Source organism: Rhyacophila brunnea, unplaced genomic scaffold (assembly GCF_057557595.1).
Source record: "Rhyacophila brunnea isolate RB1 unplaced genomic scaffold, BYU_Rbru_1.0 scaffold_5, whole genome shotgun sequence".
Classification (NCBI taxonomy): Eukaryota; Metazoa; Arthropoda; class Insecta; order Trichoptera; family Rhyacophilidae; genus Rhyacophila; species Rhyacophila brunnea.
Genome location: NW_028233170.1, coordinates 46385485 through 46392618, shown reverse-complemented (window position 1 = coordinate 46392618; position 7134 = coordinate 46385485).

Genomic DNA, 7134 nt, shown 5'->3' with positions numbered 1-7134 from the left:
GAAAATGCAACTTAGTCAGTCTCAGTGTTGCCATATTTTGAAAGTGGAATTATAGTACAGAGCCTCCAAAATTATAGTATTTGGGGATAAAATATAGTATGCGTTGTCATCTGTTGAAAATGTATAGGTTTTTTGTTTCTCAGAAAAAAATAACGGAGAATTTATGCAACTTGCAAGTTGCAATCATCGTTGCCATATTTTCAAAGTGGAATTATAGTACCGAGCCTCCGAAATTATAGTAGGTATTTCGACAAAAATATAGTACGCGTTGAATGACATAATATACTTTTCTGCATTTTAGAAAAATTATGTGTAAATTAATAATTAACGGCTCGTTTTTTTAGACAAAAATTCAGATGTAGGGTAATTAACGACTCGTTTCAAATGTTGGGTAATTTATTGACGTCTAGTTTTTTTAGGCAATAATTCAAATGGAAGGTGATTAACGATTCATTTTTTTAGATAAAAATTTAATTCAGGTATTTTAGATCTCCCGAACAGCTTTAGCCCTTTTTTATCTATTGTTAACTTTTTTTCCGGATTTTCAAAATTATAGTCTTTTGGGCGTACTATACACTATACCTGTTATATATCGTACATCAGTGGTTTCCAAACTTTCTATTACTACGCCTCCCTTTAAAAAAAATCTGACCTTGGCGCCCCCCACCCTTTATTTCATTAGATAATACAGACACCTTTTTAAATAGGTAGACAAAAATGTAGGTACCACTTAATACAACAATGAAAAAAAACTTAATTACAATAATAAACAAGATTTTACTACTTTTATTATACTTATTCATTTTTAAATTAATGTGTTTTTCATGCAATGGGTGTGCTTGTTTATTAGCACAACGTGCTCTTTTTCTACTAAACGGGGCCGATATTAATTGGATTTCATTGCAGCTAATGCAGAAAATCCCGTTTCGCATAAATATGTTACGAATGGTAGCAGTAGGTACTTTACTTACAACTTGCATTGCTTTTCTTGACAAAGTATTATATTATTTCTTCACTTCGATTCAATCGAAATTGAACTAGGGTTTTTGTTTCAATGAATAAATTGCATGATAATTCTATCATTTTTTTTTCGTTTCAACAGTAGTCACTCCATATTCATCATCGTTCATTGACAAATGGATTCTATCATGGGCTCCACATCCTGAAGCGGGCCCCCAGGCCAGGATCTTTGGCGGGCCCGCCCGCCTACCTATCACTGAGGTTAAGGGCAGTGTGGTGCTCTAAAGTAGTGTTTCCTAAATTATACACGGGAGTTATCATTTAAGTACCTACAGCAATCATCATATAGGTATCACATCAAATTACAACGCACAACCATATATTTAAAATATTTAATACTGTTGAAAAAAAGGAACGCATTTTTTTTTTAACTATTAGAGTAAATTTGTGATGACTGTTATGCCCGGGCCCTCAGGCTATTTATAAACTACGCATTTGCAAACTGCAAACCTGTAGCTACATTTGTGTTAAACTTTTCACGCCTCCCTTTGCCAGTTTCCCAGTTCCCAGTTTGGAAATTGCTGTCGTACATAGCACGCTGATGAAAATTATTATAGTACAAAATACTATAATTATAGTACGGTTGGCAGCACTGGCTGCAAGTTGTAACTTGTAAATGTGCAAAATTACCTATCTCTTTCTAAGCCGAAAGAGATACGCGGGAACTCCGGGAATCTGAATAGACCGTAGTGATGTATGAAAGTATCGTCAATTTTACCAATACATACTTTGTGATCGACTCTTTCCTATCAGTAGTATCTGTGTTATCAATACTTTTTGGTAATATTTTTTATAGAAATTTAAATGTTTTTGATGTTTTTAACCAATGTTTTGCAAACTGTGAAATTCAAATACTTATAAATTTTGAGTTAAGTAATTGAGATTCAAGAATGATTAAAAATATTATATATTGTGATACTACCTAGTACAATTAAAGAACACCCCTTTGACCGGTATTGGAGAGTAATAAGTAGATACTTACTGATTTCTAAGAATTTATGTTGGGGTGTTTATCTTACTGTTTGTTTATTTTACTCTTATACTTAATTAAAACCATGGATTCGGAGAAATTAAGTATTACGTGCATTTGGCTTTTCACGAGGGATATAAAACATGGATATACCTACCTAGGTTGAAGTAACAAAACTTGGCGCAAAAAAAGCGCGCGAGTATGTTCGTTGGGCGGTTTCGAATGACGCTTCCTGACTGGCGGCTACCTACCCTCTATCCTTCGAGGCCCGCAGAGTTAAAAACAACGGTAGGTACTTTCATTCACTAATTCTATTTCACTTACTTTCTGACTTTATTCCGTTAATTTAAAATTTTAAAAGTTACAATTACACACGAGTAAGATAATATTGTAATATTTTCCTTCCCAATTCTGTCGACACTCACATCCATAAAACATTGATGCAATGTTTCTCAATAAATATCTATAAAACTTTGCAACAATTAAAGCTTCAAAACTTTTCTCTTGGAAAACAAAACAGCTATGAGTTATGCTTATGATTTTATAAACACTGTTTATAGTAAAAATATATTAACCAACAAAAAGTATGAGTATGATCGATACTTGTATTCGTATCAACTAGTAACTTTTGGCGTCATATCGTCACTCGTTATAAGTACCTATATATATACGGAATCGCCGTGATATAATAATCTTACCGACTACCGAGGATGTATTAGTATCTGATTAAAGGCCAACAATTTAACATTTACGAATTAAATTTCTACTATCTGGCATCACTAATTTGATATACTTATAATGTTGGTATCAGCCAGCGCCATCTTTAGATTAATAAAGCCTGAGCATATATTTTTACACAAGCAACGAGTGGTCCACTGTTCAGCTGTCAAAATCAGATCCCAGATTGCTTGACATATTGATTCGCCCTTTCAACTCCCAGATGAACTCCTAGATCTCCAAGATAGTTTAAATAATCTGAAAGAAATCTAATACTAAGAATACTCTGACAAGTGAACATGACAGACGCGTCAGTATGAGCACTATATAGAACAATGACAGGTCATCCATAGACAACAACGGGAGGGGTGGAAAAGGTGGGACCAGTCGTTGCGAATGTAACGGCTTTCTACTTGAGTCGGCAATGTATCAGCTGATACCAAATAACCGGAAACCCCGACTCCGTAGACATAATAATATATAGGACATTATTAGTAATATAAAAAACCCATACTGTTAATATCGTACACTAACTACCTATATTTTTTTCCTACCTTTTCTTTTAACAAACTGAGACCTTGTGAGGTCTGAGAGGCAGACCTCGGTTTCCTGACTATTATTTCAAGGGTTGGGTCTTGCGAGTACATTAATTCCCTTTCCCACATGTAATCTAGCTAAGTATTGAGCTGTAACAGTAGGTATTCATAGTTTCTTGAGGAGTTACCGAATATCGATACATTTTTCTAAAAAGCCATCTCTAACCGAATGAGTTGTAGTGTTGCAAACTTCTTACCTAATGCATTCCTTAAAGAAAATTATTAGACACTGTTACTAATATCATGCAGGGAGGGCCTTGGGCCTGGACATTTTCTGACCGTATTTGAAAAATCTACCTAGGTTACAAAATTCTTGTTTGGCGTATGGCGATATTTATATTAATAAAAGTATAACATTTTTTGATAATCCAGAAAGCTCAAAAAAAGGTGGAACATTAGACAAGATTAGTTTGGAAATTAGCACAATGGTTTTTTATATCATAAACTTTACCAATAAAATAGGTACCTAGGTACATATTATTACATACAATTTTTAAATGATAGATTACTGGTGATACTTTATAAATTATTCTTTGATCTCGTGTGACAATGTTGATAATAATGCAGGGCTCGAAGTGGACCGGAACGCACCAGAGCGCCGTTCCGGGTCGTAAAATCAGCAACATTGTCGTTCCATCTCATGGAACAAGTAATTTTACCATTTGAGCTAGAATGGCCATAATATAACAATAAATCACACTTATTTTTTATAAAACACATAAAATTAGATGACTATGTTAATATTTTCATAAAATTACCGAGCGCTCCGGTTCGTAAAATTCTCCCTTTCGAGTGCTGTAATAATGACTAATTTTTTAAATGGTATCTAGTTCCCAGATATTTTTTTTATTTTGAGAAAAGCTACCTCGCATTTCTTAGCTCATTCTTCTCTAGCTTTTACCATGTATCGTAAATTTGGTATCGCCAAAGAGATTAGACTCTGCCACTAGGCACTCTAGGCACCGTGCAATGTCTTTAGGTATCGCATATATTTTTGTGAATGACTGTTGGCAACACTGATGACATGGCAATAATTTATTATCGTAAACGTCAAATTGACATTAATAATAATAAATGTTTGCAAAGTTTGGATAGATTCTTTTATATATTAGTTTGAAATGTATATTCCTACAGCAAAGATGCTTTTCATAAGAAATTAGTGTAGATATGAAGGCTATATAGGTACAGCCGTGGTAAAGCTATAGCACTCCATGTTGCTTTTGTGATCGAGGTCTTTTGAGATCAAAAACCTACTGTAACCCAAAAATAAGTACTTTGTGTTCGGTTTTTGGTCTCAAAACACCTTAACTACGATGACGATATAGAGTACTATAGCTTTACCGCACGGGTCCCAACCTATGGGTCACCGGCTGAAACAGTAAACAAAAAAATATTGATTTTGAACCAAATCGTGAGATCTCGCCATCTTGTAATTGTTGAAATCGAGCAATAGAGTGACGACCGTTTGCGTGACTCGCGAGCGGGCGTGTATTCGGCAATCTTCGCTTGCTGAATGGATCGCACGACGGAATAATAGAAAATTTTCCACTTTTGTCTCGATCGCTCACGATCCTTGCAATCCATAGAGAATAAAATTTGACAGTCGTGGCAGATGATATCTACCAATGTAATTTGAGCTTAAAGCTAAAATTATACTGAAAAATCTAATTTCATTATGTTTTCTTTACCTTATTAAAAAGGCTTTATAGAATTTATCAGTCACGTGGCTTCAATAAAATGGAGTCACGAGTCGAAAAATGTTGGGAATGTGTGCTTTACCACGACTGTTTTCTATGTGTATTAATTTACTATGAAAACTAGATGCTATAGAACCTCTATTGTCGGGACTAAGACCAACCGCAAACAGAGGAACTATTCAATATCACACGTCGCCACAGCTGTTGAGTGAGCTTAACCACGAGACGTTTTTGATGCAATGATATCCACATCCTCCCATGAAACCTCACTTCGCCTTACTACTTCCACAGCGGTACCCCTGCTTCATTCTTCTTCATACATGGACAATATACGTTCTATGTCCACCTATTGGCCGTTGCAACATGTTGCAGTGACTAGCGGTAATCTCGGCGCATGACGTAATTGATATGAAGGCAGTGTTGCCAACCATACTATTATAGACATCATTATTATCAGCCGGGAGCGATCGACTGCTGAATGAAAGTCTCCCCCCTAGCTCCTTCCACTTTACTCGGTCCCTAGTTCTTCGTTGCCATGTACATCCACCGAACACTATTAGTTTGTTGATCCAGTGGGTTTTAGTGCGCCTTGGGTACCACTGTATGACAACATTTGAACACACCAAGAGGTAATTTTTAAGTCAACTCTAAAAAAAAAATTTTTTTCTTAGCAATGCTAGTCAAATCCATTTAATCCAATCATGTCATCGCAAAGGCAGTTAACATCTTGACGAATGTCAACTTCACGGAGGTGATTAGAAAGACGACATCTTTGTTATGATGCTAGCTAATACCTCTATGGATGCTAGTATACACAAATTATTGTTTAGGAAAGAGAAATGAAAATAACACACTTTCATCACAATTATCAAAAAGTGGATTTGACCAAAAGTTGAAAATTACCTCCTGATATGTCAATGAATTACAATAGAAAGTATTTTGATCATTCTAGTAAAATATATTTTTCATCGAAATAAAAATCAATACATATAATTTTTTTATAAAAACACTAAACCTAGGTAGTTCTTCATTACAATTTTATTCAATTAGGTACTTACCTCGATTTAGATAAATTTTATAAAAATTTCAATATGTATTTGTACAAATCTGAATCATTTAGTTCAGAGGTGTTATCAAAACTACTATCCATATGTTTACATTATTTGCATTAAAATCATCCTTCGAGAGAACCATAATAGTTCAGTTTCACGACATAATTTTTTTAACGATTAATGTCCTTATTCAGTATACAGTACTCTCTCAGTAATCCGCCACCCCAAAAACCAGATAAGTGTCCAATTAGTGAAAGCGGTAAATTATAGTGCATACATACAGAATATGGTAAAAATATGGTAATATAAATCCCTATGACCAAAAGCTTCATTTTGTGTGTCCCGGTTGCATTGCAGCACGTCATAATTGTGATGTGATCCTTGGGCACTTTCCTCCCTGGTACATTACCTTCTTCACGATGAACGTACGTTTTACGAAGGAGAAGTTTAAAAAATCAACCTGTCTCATCTGCATTGTACACTTGTACGCGGCGGACTACTGAATTTGACAACCGAATACCGGCGAATTATAGAGCTTGATTTTGTGCTTTCAACTAGTAAAAATAACGGCGGATTATAGGAGATGTCGGATTACTGAGAGTTTACTGTATATATATCGAAAACATGTCAACACCCACCACCGACACATTCAAAGAATATTGTGGCTTCATTCTATTTTCAGGTCTCGAAATGGAACGGAACGCACCGGAGTGCCGTTCCGGCTCGTGAAATTTGTAAAATTATCGCTCCGTCTCGTGGGAAAAATATGTTGACCGTCTGAACTAGATAGGCCATAGAATAGAAAATCTGACACACTTATTTTCATAAAATATACATATGATTTGATGACTATGTAAATATCTTCAGATAATTTTTCGAGCGCTCCTGTTCGTAAACTTTTCCATTTCGAGCGCTGTCTATTTTCATTACCTATCTTTTAATAACTAATATTTTATGTGAAATCTTCTATAATCTACTAATCTAAAATCACCGTTGGCTATTATATGAACAGATTAAAAATGCGAGTGGCTTACATTTTGTTTATGATCCATGCATACCAGTGGCAAGGAGTGAAGGTAGGC